We start from the raw sequence: 15,843 nt of genomic DNA, 5'->3' as shown, positions 1-15,843 counted from the left end.
AACCGTGTTTCTGTCTCCTTTTGCTTTTGCTTTCCTTCTCTCTTTAACAATTTTAAGAGTATCCTCAGTCATCCGTTGAGGTCTTTCTCTCTTTTTAACGAGAGGTATTGTCTTTTTGCATTCTTCCCTGATAATGTCTCTGACTTCACTCCATAGTTCTTCTGGTTCTCTGTCAATTAAGTTTAACACTTCAAAACTGTTCCTTATTTGATCTTTATATTCTTCTGGAATGTTATTTAAATTGTATTTTGGCATTATGATTGCTTTGTTCTTCTTCTTTACTCTGATTTTTGATGTGACCAGTTCATGATCTGTACCACAGTCTGCTCCTGGTCTTGTTTTCTCAGAAAGTATGGAACTTCTTCATCTTCTACTACCAATTATATAATCAATTTGATTCCTATATTGACCATTTGGTGATGTCCACGTGTACAGTCGTCTTTTCGTTTCCTCAAAAAATGTGTTTGCGAGAAACAAATTATTGGCTTCACAGAATTCGATAAGTCTCTCTCCTTCTTCATTTCTATCTCCTAAGCCCCATTTCCCCACAATTCCTAGTTCTCCTCTGTTCCCTACTTTTGCATTCTATCCTCCATGATTATCAGTAGATCTTGTTTTGGTGTGTGATCAATTTCTTCCTGTACTTCTGTGTAAAATCTCTCCAATTCCTCTTCTTCTGCATTTGCTGTTGGAGCGTAGACTTGGATGATGGTTATGTTAATAGGTTTTCCATTTAATCTCATTGATATAACTCGCTCAGACCTTGCATTATAGCTCTTAATTGTTTTTGCTACATCACTTCTCACTATTAAAGCAACCCCGTTTCTTCTTAATTTCTCATTTCCTGCATAAAATATTTTGTAGTTACCTGATTGAAAATGTCCCATTCCTCTCCATTTTAATTCACTCACACCAAGTATTGTAATGTTGATACGTTCCATTTCTTGCTTGACATTTTCTAACTTTCCCTGGTTCATGCTTCTCACATTCCATGTTCCTATTGTGTGCGTCATACAACTCCGGGCTCTCCTTTCGCATCTGTGTGCATCAGCCTCTGGGCTTCCTTTTGGCTTTGACCCAGCTGCATCGTTAGTCACAGTGCTACTCGTACTTGTCCTTTGTTCTTCCCCAGTACCTTGTTGAGTGCCTTCTGACCTGGGGGTCTCATCTTCCAGCACTATCTCGTGTTGCATTTTGGATACGCTGTTCACAGGGTTTTCGTGGTAAGAAGTATTCAGAGGTAATTTACCATTGCCTTCCTCTGAGTTTGGATGCATCATAGTTTGCAATTGCACTGACTTCATGTTAAATAAGATCTAATTTAAAAAAATAAAAAGCTAACCTATGTTAGTCATATCTATTAACTTCAGTGGGTCTGCTTTGAGTAGGACTAGGGCCCCATCTAGCCTACATATTTAAAGCCATATCATAAAGCAGTTCCTTGGCAAGAGTGATTGATTATTAAATGGCTCTAGAAATTGTAGTTCTGTGAAGGGAATAGGGGTTTCCTAGCAACTCTCAGCACCCTCAACAGTGCTTTAAGTGGTCTAAAAGCACTTCAGTATGGTGCGGATGTGGTCTTGCACTGGATATTATTTAGAAGTAATTATATAAATAGAAATAAAATATATCTCATTGTGGTGGGGAGGACTATGAGCAGGTGAGCTGTGTCCGTGCTCGGTTCACTGTTCAGGGGCTGTGAACAGTCGATGGGCAACTTCAAGCCCCCCACCCCTACTCTCCCTTTTTAGGGTTCTTTATTTTTAAACATGAGAAGACATGATTTACTAGAAAAGACAGTGATTCTGGGAAAAGCAGAAGGTAGTAGAAAAAGAGGAAGATCAAACAAGAGATGGACTGAACTTACAAGACCTGAACAGGGTGGTTTATAACAGATGCTATTGGAGGTCATTGATTCATAGGGTCGCCATAAGCTGAAATTGACTTGAAGGCGCTCGCGCACGCACACGCACACTCTTTTAAACTGGACTAGGACTGAGCTCAGGAACAGAATCAGACCTCTATCCCGAGTCAGACCTTTGCTCCATCTAGCTCAGTACTGTTGACACTGACTCCCTTCTCGATCGTCCCAGAGTGCAAGACACGGAATAATGGGCTCAAGTTGCAGGAACTCAGATTTCAACTGAATATCAGGGAAAACTTCCTAACTGTTAGAGCCTGCCCGTACACTGCGTTCTACATCGAAGGCCCTCCTCCAAGCTCCGACCCACAGAGAGGCTCGGAGGGTGGTAACAAGAACTAGGGCCTTCTCTGTGGTGGCCCCCGAACTGTGGAACAGTGTTCCCGATGAGGTGTCTTTTCAGCGCCAGGTTAAAACCTTCCTCTTTTCTAGGGCTTTTAATTTAACTTAATTTAGTTTTAAAGTGTGTTGTAATTGTTCTTAGATCTTTCATTCTCTGTACTTTGCTGTATGTTTCATTGGATTTTATTGTATATATTTGTATTGCTTTGTTGTTCACCGCCCAGAGAGCTATGCTAGTGGGGTGGTATAAAAATTTAATAAATAAATAAATAATAAATAGAGCCATACGACAATGGAACCAGTGACCTCGGGAGGTGGTGGGCTCCCCAACACTGGAGGCCTTCAAGAGGCTGCTGGACAGCCACCTGTCGGGAATGCTTTGATTTGGATTCCTGCATTGAGCAGGGGGTTGGACTGGATGGCCTTACAGGCCCCTTTCAACTGTACTAGGGTTCTATGACTGGCAGCAGCTGTTCAGAGTTTTCAGATGAGGGTCTTTTCCAACTCTGTCTGGGACCTTTTGCATGGAAAGCAGATGCTGAGCTATACCTTAAAATAGAGGACTGTCACATAGGACAGGTGACCACCCTAAACTGTCCCACTGATGCTCTCCCCCTCTGTGTTGGTGGCGGTAGTAGGACATAGGCAGATGCAATTATTTACCAAAAGAATGATTAACTGAAAAGATTTTTAAAAAATCATCTGTGACTTTAATACAGCAAGTGTCAAACGGGGAATCTGGGCAAGGAGTGAATGTTTATGTGGGATGCGTGTTAGGACGTAAGAAGAGCCTGCTGGATGAGGCCAGTAGCCCATTGGCAGTTCCCAGCATCTGGTATTCAGAATCATACTGCCTCCAAATGTGGAGGCAGAGTGTAGCCATCATGGCTAATAGCCATTAATAGCCTTATACTCCATGAATTTGTCTAGTCCTCTTTTAAAGCCATCACTGCCTCTTGTGGGAGCAAATTCCACAGTTTAAGCATGCACTTCATGAAGAAGCAGGAAGCCCGACTGGATATCAGGAAAAACCTCCTAATTGTTAGAGCCATACGACAATGGAACCAATGACCTAGAGAGGTAGTGGGCTCCCCAACACTGGAGGCATTCAAGAGGCAGCTGGACAGCCATCTGTCGGGAATGCTTTGACTTGGATTCCTGCATTGAGCAGGGGGTTGGACTTGATGGCCTTACAGGCCCCTTCCAACTCTACTATTCTATGATTCTATTATTCTTTTGCCCACCCTGAATCCTCCCACATTCAGCTTCATTGGAGGTCCACGAGTTCTAGTGTTGTGAGAGAGGGAGAAAAACATCTCTCTGCCCACTTTCTCCATGCCTTGCATAATTTCACACCCTTCTTCTGAGGCTCATTTTTTTGTTTTTTTGTGCCAACCACTGGCTGATTTCACCCCTGCCTCCCAAATAGCTTTCCTTTCGTCTGTACCAGCTTATGTCAGAACAGAGTCAGCACTGGAAGCACGAGATGGTGGGGGCTTGTGGGCTATGTGTGTGTATGGGGGGGGGACGACTGAAAATCTTCAAGGACATTCTAGAATATTAACAGGGAAGCTTTTCATATAGGGAATTTATTAACTAATGTGGCATCGTGTGTTGCTGAGTGAGATGGTGGCTGTTGTGGGGGACAGGTGGCGCTCGGGTCTCACAGCGAAGGGAATTCTAATAATCGGCACGCTGCAGGAAGGTCTCGATTTGCTGAGGCCACTGGAAATAAGAGTAGTTGGTTGGCGTCTGTCTCCCCCAGGTGCAAAGTTTTAGGATTCTTCTTGCCTGTTAAAAAGGTAAAGGTGTCCCGCACTTATAGTGCGAGTCGTTTCCAACGCTTAGGGTGACGTCTTGCGACGTTTACTAGGCAGACCGTATATATGCGGTGGGATTGCCAGTTCCTTCCCCGGCCTTCTTGCCTATTAAATGGCACAAATCCCAGATTTTGGGTTGGTGGGGAGGGAGGAGGCTGTTCACTCTTTCCTACATGGTCCAACACTGAGCTTCAAGATTTAGCTCTAGCCTAATATAACCCAGCGTCCATACTAGAACTAGGTTGCTGCGCTTGACTTCTGCAGGGTGACTGTACACGTTTAGCCTGGTATATGCCTCAGTCATTTGGCTTCTTCTTGGCTTTACCTTGGGCAGAGGGAAAGGACTCTAGTCCTCATGGGTTTGTGGAGCAAGCTCTGTTGGAAATGCTTAGACAAGGATTGGAGGGAGGGGGCCTAGGATAGAGGGAGGCTTAACTGCATTGGTGCATTCTTCCCATCTCTCACCCCAGACCTGATGGTTATGAAGAGAGGACTAAATGCTTGGGTCTTGTTTTCCCTCTCTGTGCCAAGCAGAATGAACGGTGCAAGTGACAGTCATGCCGCCACTTTCCCACTCCTCTCCCTCCCCTTTCTGTTGACTTCAGTTGCATACTGAGCTAGATGGACCAATAGTCTCAGTATAAGGCACCTTCCTGTGTTCCTATGTAACTCTTATGTGTAGCTAGCTGAAGAATCCATATTGGCTACAAATATACAGAATTAAACATCATTACATATTTTCAAAAGGATCGATAGTGAGCTGCTTGAAGTCCTTTGAGATTTATACCTGTTGGATTAATAAAGTTGTTGCCTGCACCTGCTGGATTTTTGTTACTGTGTTGTGATGTTGCCATTCTGTTTTGAATGGGTGCTGGCAAAGATCTCTGAGCTCCAGCAAAGAAGCAAACTTTGGTAGCTTGTAGAAGCCTGCTACAAATGAGAGGCAAGGTTTATTTATTTATTTATACAGTTGCATGTTTTAAAATGCAAAGCAATTTACGGTTACTTAAGTCAAGTGTAAAAAGAGAGAATGATCATCACACATCGTCATTAAATTCATCATTCCAGAAATAATAGACAACTTTTACACAAATTGATTCTCATACAGAATTTTCTCAAAGCCAAAGATAATGAATTGTAACGATGTCCCAGAATCCCGATTCTGATAATGGAGACGCTACCTTGTTGAAGGAACTTTATAAAACTCTGCATCAATGGTATTTAAAGCACCATACAAACTAAAATGGATTTATAATTTGTCCCAAGATAATTGTGGAGATCTGGGAGGCCGTATGAGGACTATTTACATATATTTTGGAGATGGGTTTATATTCTTGGCCCTTGGCACTGTGATTATTGGGCATAATATCGCAAATGAACTGACTGGAATTTTATTGAATTACCTGGAAGGTTGTGGCGCAAACAGTATAGACATTGAGCTAGTTACAAATGTGTTAATAGCAGCAAAAATGCCACATATTGAGAGGTGAGTTTTAAGACCCCAAAGTCTTATTTAATCTGAGTCACAGAGGAATTCCCTGCTTTCCTTGTCTGTCTCTTCTTGTCTGTCTCCCCCCCCCCCATTCTTTCCCCCATTCTTTACTTTGCAGTTGTGGCGATTTCGGTCACCAGCACTACTTGTGCAAGGAATAAGAACATGTGCAGGCACATGCACGCATGGCTTGTTTTGGGGACTGTACAGTTTAAGGGAAGGGCCACAGCTCAGTGGTAGAGAAGGTCCCAGGTGGGACTGAGACCGTCCCCTGCCTGAAATCCTGGAGAACTGCTGCCAGTCAGTGTAGGCAGTACTGAACATGATGGAGCCACGGTCTCGCACAGTAGTAGGCAGCCTCCTAGGTTCTGATGAACTGGTCCTCAGGAATATGTTTGTGCAAAATGCTCCATCCTGCTACAGACTCGTGAATATTCTACCTTTTTGTTGCTTTGTTTTGCTTTCCAGTCATTCCTTCCTCTCTCCTCCCCCCCCCCGCTCTTAGCGTCTGCGGCTGTTTTCTTCCACTCAGCTGTTGCCTCCTCTGGCAATGCCCTGTTTGCTTAATCTGCTTCAATAAGCCAGCCGGGCCATGTCACTTCCCGGGCACCTGACATCCCTACCATGTCACTGTGGCTCTCTCTCTCTCTCTTTTCCCTTTTCCCCGGGTCCCTCTCCTTGTTCAGGGCTTGGAATGGGTGCTGTGCTGTCCCTTGGCTGGTCTTAATGTTCTTCTCTCAGATCCTTGGTAATACCTCTTTATTTAATTAATTTTAAATCTTTATTGCAACTCACGAATTGGGTTTTGAGCACTTGTTCGCTCCAGGTCACATGAAACCTCATTGACATCCCGGGTTAGCCGCGGGAAAATTCCTTTGCTTGCTCTTTTGCCTCAAACTGGGTCCTTGGCTGCACAGCGCCTATGTGGGGGGAGAGAGAGACAGGAAGACCAGTTGGACCCGTGACTTAATGAAAGCACAACTGCCTCCCCCTCAAAAAAATATTACTGTAAGTGTAAGAATTCATGAAGGCAGAGGCTATAGTACTGTGAGGATTTTGACTTTTTACAAAATGAAGAATAAAAGTGAACCTGTGGCCACTCTAATAATTGATTTGAAATTATTGTATCCTGCCTTTTCAACGTAAAGTCTTTCAAGATAGCTAACAAGCAGTCGATTGATAGCAACGCTTAAAGTAGCAAATCAGTGAGTCAGCGTAAGCAATACAATTCCTAAAAATAAAGTGGCAGCATCAGTCGAATATGTAACCCTTTAAGAGTTTCTGGTGCCTGGCCGCTGCTAGCAGTGATGCTAGGGGGCTGGCTGGGTGAACCTCAGGCCCTGGGGCTCAGTGTGGCTGCCAGGCCCTTTCTTTCTGGCTCCCAGGACTCTTCCTGGGCCACAGCCGTTGGCAGCCCTCCTTTGTACTCTCTTCAAGTTTGTTTACCTGTGTACAATGTGGCCTGTGATCATGCCTGTTGCGTGCCGGTATGGGGGTAGAGGTAGGTGTGCACCTATGTGTGGAAACCTCTCGTGTGGTTGGAATGTAGCCTACAGTACAAAGGGAAAAGTCACCTCACGTTCCCCCCTTCTGCCATTTTCCCCTTTAGCCCCACTCCCTTTTGCACCCGGCCTATGCCCAATAGTGGCATGCAGCCCCCCAGGAGAATGCCCACAAGGTGAATGCGATCCTTGGGATGAAAAAGGTTCCCTACCCCGAGTTACATGGCACTTTTGAATGTTGAAAACGCTTCACATTATCCCAGTAATCCTTTTAACTACTCTGTAAGGTTGGCCACTATTGCCAGTGAAGGGACCACCTTCTGCCAGTTGACCCCTGGTCTGTGTCCTTCCACCGCTTGGTTCTGCTGGCTGGGAGCTGCTGATGGGGTTTACAGCCCAAAACAGCTGGAGGGCCCCAGGTTGGGGAAGGCTGCTTTAATTGGATGAAAAGTTGGGCCCCAGATGTGGCCAACCAAGGTGGCATATCTTATTTCGGACTCCCCTGGGGCAATCCTGCCTTAGATGCCTTTTAACAGTCCAGGAATCTTGGCAGCCAGCCCTTCTCTGATCAGGTTTTGTACTGTTGGCGTTTTTAAACTGAATAGCAAAAAGGTCAAATGTTCACCCCTGTCACGGGGACCAGAGAGAGGTTTGAAGGGCCGGCAAGCAACAGGATGAATGAATGAATGAATGAACCCACACTTCTGTTCTGCTCTTCAAAAAATAGTAATAAAATCACATTCTTAAAACACTACCGAAGAGCTGATTTTTGTCTAGGTGCTTCCCCACTTCTCCCTTTTTATTAATTTTTTTCTTAGATAAATTTGCATAAAAACAATTTATTTTTGAGTCTGGGTGCTCAGTGGGAAGAAATAAACATTTGAAGCTGTGTGTGTGTGTGTGTGTGTGTGTGTGAGAGAGAGAGAGAGAGTGTTTGTGTGTGAGAGTGTGTGAGTGTGTGAGTGAGAGAGAGAGAGAGAGAGAGAGATGGGGTTGTGCTTGTTTGTGTACCCCCAAACTCCATGCAATCAAAGTGTAGCATTTGGATGCGCAAGCGTGCATATCCTGTAGACTCATGATCCGGCACGGCTCCATACATGTGAGATGCTTCAGTGTGTGGAAGCTCAGGATTTCATTTCTACCCCAATCGACAACTGGCGAACAGGGCTTTTGATACCAACTTTTGGGATTAGCACAAATGTTACACAAACGGCACAGCTCTCTGGACCACCCTGCAGGTTTGATGCTCTGGCCAGCAGGCTTTTCTCAGTTTCTTGGAGGTGTGTTGCCACATAAGATGCAGAACCAAAGGGGTGAGAGGTGGTGTCACCCTTAAAGCCCATTGTAGGGTTGGCCAATATTGTTATCGTTGTTCATCCCCAACTTTCTACCATGAGCTCTTTGTGCATTTTAAGCAAGGAGCCCCTCTCCTCTCAGCCACCTGCAGTAAGAGAAAACCAATAAAAGTGCCCTACCTGACAGCAGTGTTGTAAGAATGGCTGAGATTACGTTTGTGGAATACTTTGAACACTCCATTGCCATTTTTTGAGTTGCCACAAGGAGGCATTTTCCCAAGTCTAATGTTGAAATACATTTGTGGTGCGGGTAGGCGGGGGTGGGGAAGATGGGAGAAGTTAAATGATCTCCTCCCCAGTTGGCCTATCTGCATTGGGAGTGATTACCTGCCTGTTGTCTCTCTGTATGTATACCTGCTCTAGGTAGGGGTGGACAATTCTGTCAGTTTCTCATTTTGCCAGTCTGAAGTTGGTTCTGCATCAGAAACGTGAAAACCCACCGGCGTTTCAGTACACGCATCTCCTAATATACGTGTTCTTGTAAGCAGTTTTTGCCTAATATCCATTTTTCATATTTTCACAAATATATGCTGTTTTATACATACTTTCTGTTTTACATTTTTGCAGACTTCTTTTGTTGGAGAACTGCAGTTTTTGCATAGCTGCATTTCCAATTGATGTATTGATTCAGGAAGTACAAATTAGGCAGGCTTATATTAAAATATGAATAGAGCCAAATCTGCCCCCCTCCAGCTTTAGGCTTGGATCCCTTCCAGTGAGGAGACGGGTCCAGATCACCCATTGTCCCAGAAACAAAATCATGGGGCTCCACTGAGAGTGTGTGGCTCTTACTGTTACACACTCTGAAAGCAAACTTCTTTGGGGACAATTTTATTATTATTATTATTATTATTGCGGTGGGAGGGGTGTTTGGGAAACCATAACTATAATTAGTATAGAAAGCAACAGGAAAAAAATATCTTGAATTTAGCTCTGAAGCAACAGAAAACATCCAGGTCTCCAGAGGGCAGCAGAGAGCCACGCTCAACTCTCTTTTTCAGAAAAAGTGTCACAAAACAGGTGGCTCAGCTGAAATCCAGCATGATATGTTAAACATATCAAGATACGAATGTTGTCTCGTGTTCCTCACTTCTGCAGGGGCAAGATGGCTAGAGGGAGAAAGGTCTAGTGGAGCTGAGCGGCAGGTCACAAATGAGGAGCCTTGAAATGTCAGAGGAGCTCGAGATGTTAGAAAGCCCCAATAGGTATATCTTTACTGAATATTTTCATTTCTCAAGGGGAAGGCAGGGAAGTCTCTCCCTCCTGCAAGTCCTCACTGCCCTTTTGTATGTTTTTTTCCTTTTAAGGCTACAACTAGTTTGGCTATATCTGTGTTTTTCTGCATTCCATCTCCCTCTGCCGTCACTTTTTAAAACTTCCTCTCCCCAAACTATGTATACGGTTTCTCTGCAACGTGGGACAACACTTAATGCAACTGATGAAGTGAGCTGTGGTCCACAAAAGCTTCTGCCTTAATAAATTTCTTGGTTGTTAAGGTGCCACAAGGCTCTTGGTTGTGGATATTTTTTTGAGTTTCTCTTAGACAGCAGTCTTTCCTGTTCAGTTTTTATTAGGATTTTTGCATAGAAGTCACCCTTTCCACAGGAGTGCTTGTGTGCCACCATTGCAGAGGCAGGGATTCAAAGGAAAACAGGAAGGTGGTAAACATGAAACTGCTCAATGGTTTTGTGAGAAATGATACAGCCCCCTTTAGCCCAAAGGCTCCACTTACAGCACGGCTGTGACGGCTGGGGCTGATGGGAGTTGTAGGGCAGCGACATGTGGAGGGGCACCGGGTTGGGGCAGAGCAAGCTGTGGATTCTGGATGGTCTGGGTCTTCCTGGAGACATAACTACCCATTCTGTGCCCAAATCCCTGTCTGGACAGGGCAGAGGCTAGGGACAGCATGAGACTGTTGTGCAACGGCTTGTTTCCGTTTCACCGTTTGACCCAGAGAGCTCAAAGCAAGTCCAGGGCCCTGAAGCAACACTAGTCCAGTTCCACCACAGAGAGATTTGATCATGCCTCTCTCTCTCCCCCACCCCCCACCCCGGGCTCCTCCTGCTGGGCTGATTCTGGCCGGCCGGCCGGTTAATCTTGCTGGAGTGTTTCCCAAATGGAATGTGCCTTGGAAATGCGAGCGAACCAGTTACACTCCTCCAGCTCCCTTGTGAGGGATTATTGCCGTGTGGCGGTGGTGGTTCAGAGTTTAGAGCGGGTCCTGGGATTCATATCCTGAGGTGCCTGCTAGCTGGACTGGGTCACTTTGCAGAGCTCCTGGCCTGTAAAAAAATTCATCTGAGGTAAGGTGTGCCCCCAAAGTATTTTGCCGCAGCACAAATATGGAGGCTGAAGCATGTTTAGAAAAGTCTTTGGCTGGAGCGGAGCGCTTGGCTTCTTGTGCCACTCTCTGGTTTTTTAATAGCACAAGCTTAATACGCCAGTACACAGGAGAGCCACTGTTTGGAACGGGAAGCCACAGAAGCCTCATGAAAGCCAGGAGCTGCAGGCGGTGAGGGCCGACGGCGAGAGCGAGAGAGCGCTGGGCGTGGGAGGGCTGCAATCTCCTTGCAGATTGAGCCAGCCCGCAAAATACCTGTGTGGGTGTTCTTCTGTGGAGGAAGTGGAAAGAATTTTTTTCCCTCTTCCCCTGCATCCCATAAATGCTAGAGTGCTAATTGTTCACAATAGGCTCAGGACTAACAAAAGGAATGGTTTTCCACAAAGCGCGATTGAGTTGAGAAACCCTTGCCACAAACAGTGCCGCTGGCCGCTGGCTTGCATGGCTCTCCAAGGGGAGCAGCAGCAGTAAGAGATTGATCAGTGGCTGTTTTTAGTATTGATGGCTAAGTAGAGACTCCATGTCCACATGCACTCTACCTCTGAATGCCAGCTGTTGTGAACAAGCAACAAGGAAGGGCTTTTGCCTTCATGTTTTACTTGCGAGCTTCCTGAAGGTATGTGGCTGGCCATTGTGGAAAGTTGGAAACTGGACTGGGCAGACCTTTGGTCTGATTTGGCAGAACCCTGCTTCTATGCTTTCATCTATTCTTTCATTTCATTTGAATCCCATCTTTCCTCCGCTGAGCTCAAGGAAGTGTACATGGTCCTCTCTCTGCCATTTTATCTTTATCAAAAGCCTTGTGAGGCATGTTAGTCTGACAGTTGGTGCCTGGCCCAGGGTCATCCAGTGAGCTTCATAGCTGCATGGGGATTTGTATCTTGGTCTCCCAGTCCAACACTCTGACCACTATAGTGGCACTTTTAGTGACAAGTGAAATGCACACATGTCCTGCAAATGTCTGGGTTTTCCCCGCAGTAAGCATGAAAGCAGCAGTCATGAAAGGACTGGGTCTCTATGTCCGTGTTCCTTGCAGAGAAAACCATGCAATTACTGTTTGCAGTTGAGGGTATCATGTACACACTGACTTTAATCCATGGGATGTGCGGCACAGTACAAAGTGAAAATGCATCTAAGTAAGTGCAAAGTACCTCCGTATTCAGGAGCAGTGTACCTCTGCTAGTGAACAACCAGAAAGTGGGTGGTTATCTGCATCAGATGTCTTTCTGGAGACATCTGGCTGGCTGAAGTTGGAAAAACATGCTAGGTAGACCAGCCTTTGCCAACCTGGTGCCCTACAGATGTTTTGGATTACAACTCGCAGCGGCCTCGGCCAGCATGTTCTGGCTGGTACCCATTCGGGGGCACCTACTAGAACTATTCAAGGGACAGTACAATATCAACCCGATTAAAATGAACTTGTGAGGGGGCGGGGCTTAGTGTCCACGCACATGCAGTTTGCTAGAGACTGGATGCACCCACTAGAGACCCAGGGAAAGGGGCTGAAACCTGAAGATAACTCTAGCAAGTCAGGTTTTTTTTATTTGTTGTCGCCAGGGGCCATTACAATAACTTAAAAAAGCAAACGAGGCAACCTAAGCATAAGTTACATTTTCTGGAATAATGTAATTTCTCAAAACTTAAAATTGTAGTTTCCCAATTCCTTTTTAAATTGGGGAAAGCCATGGCTCAGCGGCAGAGCATTTGCTTTGCATGCAGAAAGTCCCTGGTTCAATCCTTGGCATCTCCAGTTTGGACTGGGAAAGGCTCCCTGCCTGAAGCCCTGGAGAGCTGCTGCCAGCCAGTGCAGACAGTACTGAGCTAAATGGACCAGTCGTCTGACTCAGTGTAAGGCAACATCCTTCATTCCTGTGAATCGGGTAGCCAATATGGTGTGCATCAGATGTTGTGGGACTCCAGCTCCCATCACACCTGCCCATTGGCCATGGTAGCTGTGGCTGATGGGAGTTGTAGTTCAAAACATCTGGAGGGCACCAGGTTGACGAAGGCTGCACTAGGCGGACCCACCTTGGTATGATGCAACAAGGAAATATCTAAGATCTGTCTTCTATAATAACCTACCACTGGCTACCAGCTGTTAGAAATAAATAGAACTTCCGTGTACAGAGGTAGTATACCTCTGAGTACTAGATGCTAGGGGCAAACAACAGTGGAAGGCTGTTGGCTTTCCGGCCTTGCTTGTGCTTCCTGGAGGGATCTGGTTGGCTGCTGTTAGCAACAAGATGATGGACTTGTAGGTTTTTCATCTGATGCAGCAAGGCAATTCTTACAATTGTGGTCAGGCCTCTTTTCCTTGGAGAGTAAGCCTTGCTCCCTGCATCGAAACCGGCCTTACTTCTCTGATCCACTTGCCTACTGGCCTCTATTATTCATAAAGATTATGTGTACATTATGCGGGAAGTGGACTCGGGGCGCTGGGTCAGCGCGGCTGTATTTCAGGGGCACAGATTTGGCTTGTAAATATTTGGTTCCCAAAGTGCCGCTGTAGCCAGCCTTGACCTCTCTCAGTGGTGCGAGACTCTCTGCTTAATTTATAACTGGGCCCCCACTGTGCAAACTGCTCAGTGGATAATTAACTGGAGATTCATCAGAAGGGAAGCTCCAGGGGTAGATATAAAAAGCCCAGTTATTGTATTTTTAAAGAATCCCTCATCTTTTGCAACTGAAGTTCCTGTCTTAGTGGCGGTAGGGAGCAGTGCAGGTTGCAAAAGGCGGCTGTGCATCCTTCCTAGGTTCAGTTCCTGGCATCTCCAGCTAGACAGATCTTGAGTGTCAGGGCTGGGAAAGGGACTTGCTGTGTGAGGCCTTGTTGCCAGTCAGAGGAAGATGGCGCTAGGCTAAGCGGACCAGTGGTCTGCCGCCATATAAGGCAGTTGTTTGGGAGAGCCTGTAGCTCGGTGGCAGGGCCGTGACCATGAGCAGCATGTCGCGCTGGGTCCAGAAGAGACCGAGAGACTTAAATCCTCATTTTGGGGAAGGACCATAGTAGAGCCCCTGTTTTGCATGCAGAAGGTCCCCGGTTCAATCCCTGGCACCTCCAAGTAGGGTTGGGAAAGACTCCCTCCTGAAACTCTGGAGAGCCACTGCCGGTCAGTGTAGACAGTACTGAGCAGCCAGATGAACCAAGGGTCTGACTCTGTTCATGACACTTTCTGATGCTACTCCCATTGGCGCCAGCCCAGCCGACCCAGGATGTGGTCTCAGGACACCTGATGCAGCTACTCCTGACTGAAGCTGTGCAGGGTTTGGCCTGGTTGATGCCTGGGTAGGAGGTTGCCTGGGAACCTTCATGACAGACATCAAGCTGGGGTAGAAATGTACTCAAGTGAATTCAAATAGACGAGCACTGAGTTTCTTCGCTTGCATTTTTGGTCCGGGATGCACAGTTTTCCGTGGTCTTCCAAAGGCGGGCCATAGCTGAGTGGCAGAGCATCAACTCTGCGTGCAGAAGGTCCCAGGTTTAATCCCGGTATTATTATTATTTCCATTTATAGACCGCTTTTATCTAAAAGATCTCAAAGCGGTTTGCAATAGAATAGACAAGGTAGGACCAGAACTATTCCCTGACTGAAATCCTGGAGAGCTGCTGCAGTGAAGACAGCAGCTTCTTATGTTGTTGTTGTTGTTATTAACATTTATTACCTGCCCTTCCCAGGATGGGTTACAACAATTTTAAAATATAGCATTAAAAACAACCTAAAATCATAAAATAGGGTGGGTCCTAAAAATACATTTCTTAGGCGTCAAAGGCCAGGGCAAAAAGGTATGTCTTCAGCATTCGCCTACAACTGTACAGTGAGGTTGCCAGACCCACCTTGGTGGGGAGGGAGTTCTGCAACTTAGGGGCCACCCCAGAGAATGTCCTTTCCCAGGCCACTCCCCTCGGAGCTTCTGAGGGTGGCAGAACTACCCAAAGGGCCCCCTCTGCTGATTTCAGTTCTCAAGAGGGTCTGTAGGAAAGGAGGCACTTTCAGATATTTGGGACCTACGTTGTTTAGGGGTTTCAACACTAGCGTGAGCGGAAACAAGCTGGCAACCAATGCAGCTGTTTTAAAACAGGGGTTAGATGAGATCTAAAGGGAACCTCAGCCAGTAATCTGGCTGCTGCATTTTGGGCCAGTTGAAGTTTCTGAGTCATTTTCAAGGGCAGCCCCACCTAGAGCAGATTGCAATAATCAGATCTGGTAGTCACCAGAGCATGGAGTCCTGTGGCCAAGTCATCTCTGTCAAAAAACGGCTGAAGCTGGCAAAACAGCCAGAGCTGGAAAAAGGCACTCCTAGCCACTGAGGCCACCTGAGCCTCCAGTGACAATGTTGGATCCAGGAGCACCTCCAATATAAGGTGTGGAGCTGCTCCTTCCAGGGGAGAGCAATCCCATTCAGAACAGGGAGTCTCCCCACTTCCCAGACGCGAGAGCTTTGGACACATCACACCTCTGCCTTTTCAGAACTCAGCCTCAGTTTGTTGGCCAACATGCAGCCCATCACCGCCTCCTAGCACCAGTCCAGCACTTCAGCTGTTCCTATGTAAGCTGACCTGTGCCTGCTTTGTGTTTAAAGCCATTTTACATCTTTCACTCAGGATTTTAATCCAGAGTTTGTGCTGAGAAAAGCATGATTCTGCTATTGGAATAAATGATCCAGATAGTGCTAATTTGCATGTATTCCCTTTTATGTAATTTATTCAAGTTTTGCTGATCATAAGAGGGGAAAGAGCACCTCAGCCCTACCTCCAGCTAGTGTAAATCTTATTTGTGCCCCCCATCCCCAGTCTGGCTTCGGATATCTCAGTAGGCGTTGACCGCCTACATTTCCCCAGGCTTTACTTTGTGGCCATAAGGGCTAGAAACTTGAGCTCCTTTTTAAAATTTGTGGTGTGTAGGAAGCTACTTTCTAGCACCTGTGACCACTTCCAGGGCTTTTCTCCAGCTCTTGCAGAACTGAGATGTCCACACAGGCCAGGAAGGAGTGGGCAACTTGAATCCTTTCCAAAGTGAAAGGCAATCCAGCCTTTCAAGAATCTATTCTCCAGCCTAGCTCCTTAGGCTG

At 46.2% G+C, this 15,843-nt stretch overlaps 1 protein-coding gene across 3 annotated transcripts in view; it reads left to right on the top strand.

Annotated features, from left to right (window-relative positions):
• Positions 1-15,843, top strand: part of PC (pyruvate carboxylase) — a 328,935-nt gene that overhangs the window by 19,213 nt on the left and 293,879 nt on the right. Inside the window, exon 1 of one of the 3 annotated variants that reach the window (XM_061606800.1) lies at positions 10,540-10,735. The exons of the other annotated variants lie outside the window; for them this stretch is intronic. The gene's annotated coding sequence lies outside the window, so the exon portion shown is untranslated. Of the gene's footprint in view, positions 1-10,539; positions 10,736-15,843 lie in introns of those variants that run through there. 3 annotated transcript variants of the gene reach the window in all.

The sequence above is a fragment of the Rhineura floridana genome, chromosome 22 (assembly GCF_030035675.1).
Source record: "Rhineura floridana isolate rRhiFlo1 chromosome 22, rRhiFlo1.hap2, whole genome shotgun sequence".
Lineage (NCBI taxonomy): Eukaryota > Metazoa > Chordata > Lepidosauria > Squamata > Rhineuridae > Rhineura > Rhineura floridana.
This window is presented reverse-complemented; position numbering and strand designations above follow the sequence as displayed.